Source organism: Cebus imitator, unplaced genomic scaffold (assembly GCF_001604975.1).
Source record: "Cebus imitator isolate Cc_AM_T3 unplaced genomic scaffold, Cebus_imitator-1.0 Scaffold188, whole genome shotgun sequence".
Taxonomy (NCBI): domain Eukaryota; kingdom Metazoa; phylum Chordata; class Mammalia; order Primates; family Cebidae; genus Cebus; species Cebus imitator.
In genome coordinates, this window is record NW_016107503.1 from 6,600,630 (window position 1) to 6,610,621 (window position 9,992).

Genomic DNA, 9,992 nt, shown 5'->3' on the forward strand with positions numbered 1-9,992 from the left:
GCGCAATCTCGGCTCACCGCAACCTCCGCCTCCTGGGTTCAGGCAATTCTCCTGCTTCAGCCTGCTGAGTAGCTGGGATTACAGGCACCCACCACCATGCCCAGCTAATGTTTTGTATTTTTAGTAGAGACGGGGTTTCACCATGTTGACCAGGATGGTCTCGATCTGTTGACCTCGTGATCCACCCGCCTCGGCCTCCCAAAGTGCTGGGATTACAGGCTTGAGCCACCGCGCCCGGACCAGATTGAGTATTTTTTATTGTCATTTATATGTCCTCTTTTGTGAAGTGTCTGTTCCATCTTTGTATCCGGTTTTCATTGATATGCTTGTTTTCTGTTGATTTGTAATACTTTATTCTGGATATGTGTCATTTCTAGAATATATATGTATTGCATTTCTCTTTTTTCAAACTGGAGCTTGCATTTTCACTCTTTTAATGGTGTTTTTACATGAATGGAGATTCTCTTAATTGTTTTTTTTCTTTTTGAGACAGGATCTCACTCTGCGGTCCAGGCTGAGTGCAGTGGCAGAATCACAGCTCAGTGCAACCTGGACCTCCCAAGGCTCAGGTGATGCTCCTGCCTGAGACCCCAAGTAGCTGGGACCTACAGGGGAGCACCATTATGCTCAGCTCTGTTTTGTATTTTTAGTAGAGATGAGGTTTTGCCACGTTGCATAGGCTGGTCTGGAATTCCTCAGCTTAAGTGCTACACTTCCTTGGCCTCCCAAAGTATTGGGATTACAGGCGTGAGCCACTGCACCCAGGCTGAGTTTCTTAATTTTAATAAAATTATACTTGACCAATCTTTTCCTTTATGGTGACTGCTTTTTGTGTCCTGTTTAAGACATCAATGCCTAACCTACGAATACGAACACATTTTTCTGTGTCAGCCTTACAGCAATTTTATTTTAGTTTATGCATTTATTTTTCAGACAGGGTCTCACTCTGCTGCCCAGTCTGGAGTGTGGTGGCATGATCTCAGCTCACTGCAGCCTCCACCTCCTGGCTCAAGTGATCCTCTCACCTCAGCCTCCTGAGTAGCTGTGACTATAGGCATGTGCCACCATTGTCTGGCTAATTTTTGTATTTTTTGCAGAGATGAGGATTCAACATGTTTCCCAGGTTGGTCTCGAACTCTTGGGTTCAAATAGTCTGCCCATTTTAGCCTCCCAGAGTGCTGGGATTACAGGTATGAGCCACCCCACCTGGCCATGATTCACTTTTTACTACATGGATGTGACTACTTGATCCAGCACTATGTATTGAAAAGACCATCCTTGCCCTTCTATACTGTTGGGCACTTTTTTTCATAAATTGGATGGTGATATGGTCATTTGATTTATGGTATTAGTGTGGGTCTGTTTCTGGACCAATCTGGGCAACACAGCGAGATCCCGTCTCTACAAAATAAAATAAAATAAATGATTTTTAGAAAGTGGGTAGAGCAGATGGAGTCATAGGTCATAATTTATAAATGTTTGTCAATTTCTTGGCTACATACAGGTGTTGGTAAGTCAGATCTGTTGGGCATTCAGGCAAAATGCATTAAGTGAATTATATGGTGTTCAGAATGGTTGCTAGATGTTCATTGTGACTTGAATTTGATGTTATTTGGGACTTACAGAGTTACAGGTCTGACTCTTTTATTTGTCTTTTTAAAATGTTTACAATTTTCCTGTCAAGGCAGTAACTCTTTTCTTCTTAATTGTTCTTAAGTGTCCTTAATTACTAAGAAAACTTTAGGGATCAATACCTAAATAAGTGTTAAGCCATTTAAAGGGCTGATGTGATGTGATGTAGACAATAGTATTCTACATAATAGTTTCAGGACTACATTGATTAAATTGTTTCTTAAAAATTTTTTTTTTTCTTGAACAGGGTCTCGCTCTGTTGCCCAGGCTGGAGTGCAGTGGTGCAGTGGTATGCTCATGGCTCACTGTAGCTTTGAGCTCTCAGGCTTAAGCAGTCCTTCCACCTCATCCTCCTTAGTAGCTGGGACTACAGGCATGCACCACCATGCCCGGCTCATTTTTTATTTTTTGTATACAGGGTCTTTCTTCCTATGGCACCCAGACTGGCTTCAAACTCCTGGGCTCAAACGATCCTCCCACCTTGGCATCCCAAAGTGTTGGTGTTACAGTTGTGAGCCATCACACCTGGCCATTTTAGTTTTAATAACTTTTTAATGTTCCTAGTTTAAAATATTTATTAAAATTGATTATGAATATGGTATTATTGTTATGATTATTTTGTATGTGTTTAATTTCATTTTCAGTATAAGCTCTTGGAGATTAGAAATCTTATCCCTTATTCACTACTGTATTCTCAGTACTTGACCTTGCCTGGTATGAAACAGGATATTGAATAAATATTTGTTAGATGAATGAATGAATGAACATACTGATACCACATTCAACAATTCTCCAAGTATCACAGCCTTCACCATTTAACAAATAAAATAGCTTGTATAGAGAAGAGCCGCAGTCAACCTGCCATAAAAGAAATGTCGATGAAAATCAACTTTTGTATGTGTAGCTGCTAAGATTTGGGGGCTTTTGTTACTGCAGCATGAACTAGCAAAGCTCAGTGAGACAGCAGATAGAATATACATATATAAATATACCAGATAGACCAGTAGATGAGATTCCAAAGATAGTTCAATCAGCATTAACTAACTACACCCACACTCTCCTCCTAACAGAAGGAATGGAATTCCTGTTCACTGAGATCTGCCTCAAATAGTACTTTGTGAAAAGTAAGCACTTTCTCTGGCTACTCAAGTCATCAGTCAGGACTCTTATTTCCCGCCCCCCCCCCCCAGGTTGGAGTGTGGTGGTGCCATCATAGCTCATTGTAACCTCTAACTCAAGGCTCAAGGAATCCTCCTGCCTCAGCCTCCAGAGTAGCTGAGACCACAAGTGTGCGCCACCATGCCCAGCTAATTGTTTATTGTTTATTTTCAGAGACAGGGTCTTACTGTGTTCCCCAGGCTGGTCAGGACTGTTGATTGCGTGTGACAGAAACCAACCAACTCTAGTTCCCGCCCCCTTTCAATCTGCTCCCTTCTTCGTCTTCCCAGTCTCAATAAGTGGCAGTTCCATCCTTCAAGTTGCCCAAGCGCTGAATCTCAATGTTAACCTTGATTTCTCTCTTTTGTCATAGCCAATATGAAGGCAAATCATGTTCAGACCCAGGCGAAGTTTCCTGCTGACCGAGGCTCTCACCGGCACGTTGTCCTTTACTGTCCTCCTGAGGGTGTCTGGAGCTTCAGTGCTGTGTGCTCTCCACCTCCATGCTGGGGCACCACCGACTCCCACTGTCCAGGGCTTCCAGTGGACTCTCTGAGGCACTGATGTAGAATCTTCCCCATTCGGTGCACCAAGAGCAGCCTCACATGGTGTGCGCTGACATGAAGAGCTGCCAGATCCAACAGGTAAAAATCCTGAGGTCAGAGAGCCCTCTCTCTATTGTGACTCAGGTGCGAAGGGAAGATGCCATGGACCCTAAACATCGCAGCATGACCAGCGTGTGCCACCACGACCTGCAGTGCATGGTCAGGTGGAAGTTACTTGACTTCAGGAGAGGACAGTGTTCTTTTCAGGCCTTGTCCTCAGTGGCTGTATCTGCGTCCCTCTCCTCTCTCTTCCCCTCTCACCCCCAGTCTCCATCCCCATTTCTCTGTCTGTTTCCACCTTGCTGTTCCCTTTCACCTGCTTTCTCCTCTTCAGCTTTCATGGTTCTCCTGTCCACCCGCATTTCCCAGGCTAAGGCCCCTGCACTGTCTTGGTGGGGAGATGTGTGTGGATTTAGGCGGTGCCCTCTAGATGTGTCCAGGATGGGGAAACATGGCTCAGCTGCCAGTATAATGGTTTCAGAGAGTGGCCACTTTTGAAGGCCTTTCACAGCCCCCATTCTAGAATCGTGTAGGACTTAAAACTGATGGGCCACCGTGGAATTCTTGGTTCCTCAGGACCTTGTGGTGGACACCTTCTTTCACTGAGCATTCACAGGATGGCTACTAGGTGCCAGGCCCTGCTCTGGGCTAGGGGGACCATAATGAGTAAATATCAGGTCACTACCCCATGGAACCCACCACTGCAGGCATCGAGAGGTGGAGAAAGAAAGACCTGTTTGTGTCCTTCTCACGTGGTCACCTGCCAGGTCCTGGGGGGGTGGGAGCCAGTGCAAGGAGAGGAGCCCAGTGAGCAAGGCAAAGGGACGATGTCAGACCCAGGGGCTGAGACCCCCACCTGCAGCTGGGCAGCTTCTGGAGTGGACAAGGAGCAGCAGGAAAGGTCATGGCCTGGTGTTCTGGGGTCCACTGTCCCATCTCATTCCTGTGGGTGTCAGAATTTGTCCAAAGGGAGGACTCAGTGTCTCTGGAAACAGCAGGGTAGAGACAGAATGTGTTTCAGAAAAGGAGGAAGGAATTGTACATCGTGGAAACAGAATATGGTTTTGCAGTAGTGCGTCTCTCTCATAACTAGTTAGCGTGTTCCTGTTAATGGAAAATATTGATGTTGTAAGTTCCCCTGGATCTTCTCATCGTCGTGTAAGTTCATTTGTTCCCCCCTCCCTCCTGTCTTTCCTCCCTCCCCTCCTTCCTTCCTCCCCTTCTTCATTCCTTCCTTCTTTCCTCCCTGCCTCTCTCCCCTCCTTCCTTCCTTCCTTCCTTCCTTCCTTCCTTCCTCCTTCCTTCCTTCCTTCTTTTCTCCCTCCCTCTCTCTCTCCCTCTCTCCCTCCCTCTCTCCCTCCCTCTCTCCCTCCCTCTTTTCTTCCCTCCCTGCTCTCCATCCTTCTCTTTTCTTTTTTTTTTTCTCTCTCTCACTCTCTTTCTTTCTTTTAAACTTTTTGAATAGACCACACTGTACTGAAACCCACATTATTTACCAATATCTCTGGAGCTGCTTCTGTCTTTCAGGCAGGGATGTCATTCTGTATCGCTCAGCCCCTCCCAGCCTCCTTCTCCTTTGATTTGTGGGTGCCCCAGGGGCAGCTGCTGAGTCTCAGGGGTTTCTAGTCTTCATCAAGTTCTGCCCACCTGGATGGTTTGTCCCTGTCCTTACCAGATGCCTGCACTGTCTAGATCACTGAGGCTGCTTCCGCCTAACTGATCTGCTGTCTGTATTCCGAGGGCACTGCAGCAATAGAGGCAAAAGGCACAGGCATCGAAATCTCCAGCTGCTCTGACTCTAGGTTTGTGCACTTCCATGCCAAGTACTAAGCACACAAGAACCGGATGCCACCAAAACCTGATTTGGGTCTGCTGCCTCCTAATTTCAAAAAACTTAATAGATATTATTTTTTAGAGCAGTTCTAGGTTTACAGATAAATGAGTAGATAGTACAGAGAGTTCTCCTAGGCTCCCCTGACTTCCAGCACACAATTTTCCTATTAGTATGTTGTATTAGTGTGGTCCATCTGTTACAATTGATCAACCAATATTGATACATCATTAGTAACTAAAGTTCATAGTTGACATTAGAGTTCATTGTTCGAGTTTTCACAGATTGAGTTTTGACAATTACCTAATGTCGTAAATCCCCAATACAGCATCATGCAAAATAGTTTCACTGCTGAAGACTCCTTGCTTTCACCATTTCAGGCCTCCTCTCCTCCACCCCTGACAACCACTCATCATTTCACTGTTTCTGTCTTTTTGACTTTTCAGGAATGTCCTACAGTTGGAATCATAAAGTATAGAGGTTTCTGACTGGCTTCTTGCTCACACGATGGACTTAAACTTCCTCCATGTCTTTTTGTGGCTTGATGGCTCATTTTAAAAAATCACTGAATTAGATTTCATGGTATGGCTACAACAGTTTGTTTATTCATTCACTTGGTGAAAGACATCTTGGTTCTTCCAAGTTTTGACAATGATGAATAAAATTGCTGTAAGTACTTTTGTGCAGGATTTTGAGTGAACTTCAGTTTTCCCAAGTGACTGTACCATTTTGATTTTCACTAGCTATGGAGAGTTCTGGCTGGTCCTCATCTTTGACAGCATTTGGTGTGTTTACCTTTTTACACTTTAGCCATTCTAATAGGTTTACAGTGATAGCTCGTTGTTTTAATGTGCAATTCCCTAATGACCAATGATTTTGAGGGCTTTGTATATGCTTATGCGCCATCTGCATATTTTATTGGTGATACGCTCAGATCTTTCATCTATTGTTATTATTTTTTTTTTGCCTTGTGTTGTTTAGTTCTCAGAATTCTTCATATATTTTGGACAGCAGTGTTTTATCAGATTATTTTGTAAATGTTTTCGCCAGTCTTTGGCTTGCCTTTTCCATTATCTTCACAGTGTCTTTCACAAAGCAGAAGTTTTTGATTTTCCCGAGGCTGCACTTTATTTTTTTTATTTGTGGATTGTGCTTTTGGATGTTGTATCTAAGAAGTCATCATTGAACCCAAGCTCCCGAGCTCTTCTCCTGTGTGATCTCCTGGGTTTTTCATGGTTTTGCACCTACATTTAGGTGTAAGATTCATTTTATAAAGGGCATAACATGCACACCTAGATTGGTTGATTGATTGATTGATTTTGCATTTGGTTGTCTAGCTGTTCTAGCACCATTGTTTGGAAAGGCTATCTTTGCTGTTTTAAATTTTCTTTAAACCTTTATGAAAGATCAGTGGACTGTATGTAGGCCTGTTTCTGGGCTCTGTATTCTTTTCCATAGATCTTATTTGTATGTTTTTCCTTGTTTCACCAACTTCACGCTGTTTTGGTAAGTCCTGAAGCTGGTAGTACCTTCAGGGTTTTTTTTCTGAACTTCATCATGACAACCCATGTGAATATCATTTAAGTGCTCCTCCCAGTGGCTGGCCCCAGTAGCTTCTCTTCCTGGTGAGCTGTGACTCTGTGTGTTAGCCTGTCTCTCTCAGTTTTAGGATGGCAGTTTTCCCTGTGACCTCACTTCTCTGGTCCAGCCTAGAAGAGCTGACTTTCAGTTTGTTCAGCTTTTCTCTAGCTGTGAGGATAAGTGATGACTCCCTAGCTCTTTCCATGTTGGAGTGGAAACCCAACTGATCATTTCACTGTCTCTACCATTTTGACTTTCCTGGAATGTCCTAGTGTTGGAATCATACAGTGCGTAGAGTCTTTAGACTACTTTCTTCTTAGCATTCTGTATTTAAAGAGCCTCCATGTCTTCTCATGGCCTGATAGCTCATTTCATTTATCACTGAATCATATTCTGTTGTACAGATATACCACAGTTTGTTTAGCCATTCACTTACTGAGGGACATTTTGGTTACTTTCAGTTTTTGATAAGTATGAGTAAAACTGTTTTAAATACTTGGATACAAGTTTTTGAGTGAACATGTTTTCACATTACTTTAGTAAGTATCTAAAACTGCTATTTTCAGGATTATATGGCAAGGCTGTGTTTAGCTTTTCACTTTTTAAAAAGTACCTGCCAAACAGTTTTCCAAAGTGACTAGCGTTTTGCATTTCCACTAGCAGTGAGTGAGAGTTCCCATTGCTCTGCGTCTTTGACAGCCTGTTGTATTGTCACTTGTTTGGATTTGAGCCTTCCTATTAGGTGTATATTATAGTGTAGTGGCATCTCATTGGTTTAATATGCAATTTCCTAGTGACACATGGTTTTGAGCATCTTTTTCATATGCTTATTTGCCATCCATGTATCTTTTCTGGTGAAGTATCCAGATCTGCCCATTTCTAAATTGGGTTTTTTCCTTTTTTATTATTGAGTTTTTAAAGTCCTTTATATATATTGGACACCAGTCTTTCATCAGATCTGTATTTTGCCAATTTTTTCCCCAGTCTATTACATGGTTATTCATTTTCTTAGCGATGTCTTTCACAGAGCAGAAGTTTTTAATTTTTATGAAGTTCAACTTATCAATTTTTTCTTTCCTGGATTGTGCTTTTGGCATTGTATCTGAGAAGTCATCACCAATCCCAAAGTCCCCCAGATTTTCCCCATGTGATCATCCAGGAGTCTTACAGTTTTGCACCTCACAATCAGGTGTAAGATCCATTTTGTGAAAGGTGTAAAATCTGTGCCTCGATTTATTCATTTTCTACATATGGATATCTAATAATTCTAGCACCATGAGAACCTGGTTGGGCTCCTGGTGGTAACACTTAGAAAAGTGTGAGATCCCCACTAAACCTGAGCCCCAGGGAGTTTTGAATGCTCAAGCCAGGCCACCCTCAGCTTCTAGTCATCTGTGAGCACCATTTAAGTGCTCCTCCCAGTTGCTGGCTTCAGCAGCTTCTGTTCCCTGTATTTGCCTGTGTGTCTTGTTTTCAGCATGACAATTTGCCATGTGACCTCTCCTCTAGTCCCTCTAATAAGGGTTGATAATTTTCAGTTTATTCAGCTTTTTTCTTGTTGTGAGGACAAGTGGTGATCTCCTAGCTCCTTACAAATTGGAGTAGAAACCAGGAATTTCATTTAACAAGTTACTTGTAATAGAAGTCACTAATTGTAAATGTAGAATTGAATAATTTAAGTAGATATATAGAATTTTGTAGCCATCACCTCAGTCCCCTCTTAGAATACATTTCTTCCCTCCCCAGATTCCCCAGAGCCTCTTTGCCCTCATTTTCGAATCCCTGGTCACCATGACAGAGCCTGAACAAAATAAAAATTTGGAAAACAGACAACATTACATTTCAGATTTTATTAGATTGGAATTTTATATAATGGATCGTTGTCTTACTCTTGTGGCAACTAGAGGAGATATTTTATTCTAAGGATTTTCTTTGGGGGAACTTAGTAGTAGTCCTGTTTATTGCTGTCCTTGAATTGGTTCATCTGTGCTGGTGTCAGACTGTTGCTATCAAACCTTGTCTGGTGAGCATGAGTGAAAGACCTAAAAGAAAATCTTCTATTAGAAATGCAGATGATGAATTTGCCGATAACGTTATGCCGAGTTAAGTTTTTTTATCAGGCTAAAGTTCAATGGCACGAACTCGGCTCACTGCAACCTCTGCCTCCTGGGTTCAAGCAATTCTCCTGCCTCAGCCTCCTGAGTAGCTGGGATTACAGGCATGCACCACCACACCAAGCTAACTTTGTATTTTTAGTAGAGATAGGGTTTCTCCGTGTTGGTCAGCTGGTCTTGAACTCACAACCTCAGGTGATCTGCCCTCCTCAGCTTCCCAAAGTGCTGGGATTGCAGGCATGAGCCACCATGCTGGAGTGCTATGTGCAATCTCAGCTCACTGCAACTTCTACGTCTAGAGTTCAAGTAATTCTTGTGCCTCAACCTTTCGAGTTGCTGGGATTACAGGCATGCACCACCATACCTAGCTAATTTTGTATTTTTAGTAGAGATGGGGTTTCTCCATGTTGGTCAGGCTGGTCTTGAGCTTCAAATCTCAGGTGATCTACCCACCTTAGCCTCCTAAAGTGCTGGAGTTACATGTGTGAGCCACCACACCTGGCTGGGAGTTAAGTATTTTACCATCTTTTTTCTTTCAGAAATTGGGTTGGTAACATTGAAGAGACACTTCTCACCTGCCTGAAATGCCCTACATTATCTTCTTCAAGTTGCATGGGCTCTGGAGCAGCCCTTTCAATGCTCCCATAAAGGTAAGTGTAACATTTTACTGTAGTTCTTTGCTTTTTTTTTTTTTCTTTTTTGTGCTTATAGGGATTAGCATACATGTATGTGAAAATATAAAAAGAGTACAGATAGGCACCTGTAACTAGTTTCCTGTTGCTACCTGTTAACACATTACAACAAGTTAGTTGTGGGAAACCACAGAAATCGGGAATGATTGGGTTCTCTGATCAGCGTCTTAGGAGGCTGAAATCCAGTTAGGTGCTGCCTGTGTTTTTCATCTAGAGCTCAGGCTACTCTTCCAAGTTCGCTACAGATGTATTGGCAGAATCCATCTTCTTGTGGGTGGAGGACTGACATCCTTTTGCAGTCCTCCTGGCTCTCAGCCAGGAGACACCCTGACTCCAGAGGCCACATGCATTCTTTCTCACTTTCCCCATCTTCCAGCCA

General features: G+C 43.0%; 1 protein-coding gene across 1 annotated transcript in view; it reads left to right on the forward strand.

Moving 5' to 3' along the window:
* The window catches only part of LOC108316512, a 22,035-nt gene that overhangs the window by 2,107 nt on the left and 9,936 nt on the right, over positions 1-9,992 (forward strand). The window contains exons 2-3 of the mRNA XM_037744934.1: positions 3,164-3,434; positions 9,461-9,571. The gene's annotated coding sequence lies outside the window, so the exon portion shown is untranslated. The remainder of the gene's footprint in view (positions 1-3,163; positions 3,435-9,460; positions 9,572-9,992) is intronic.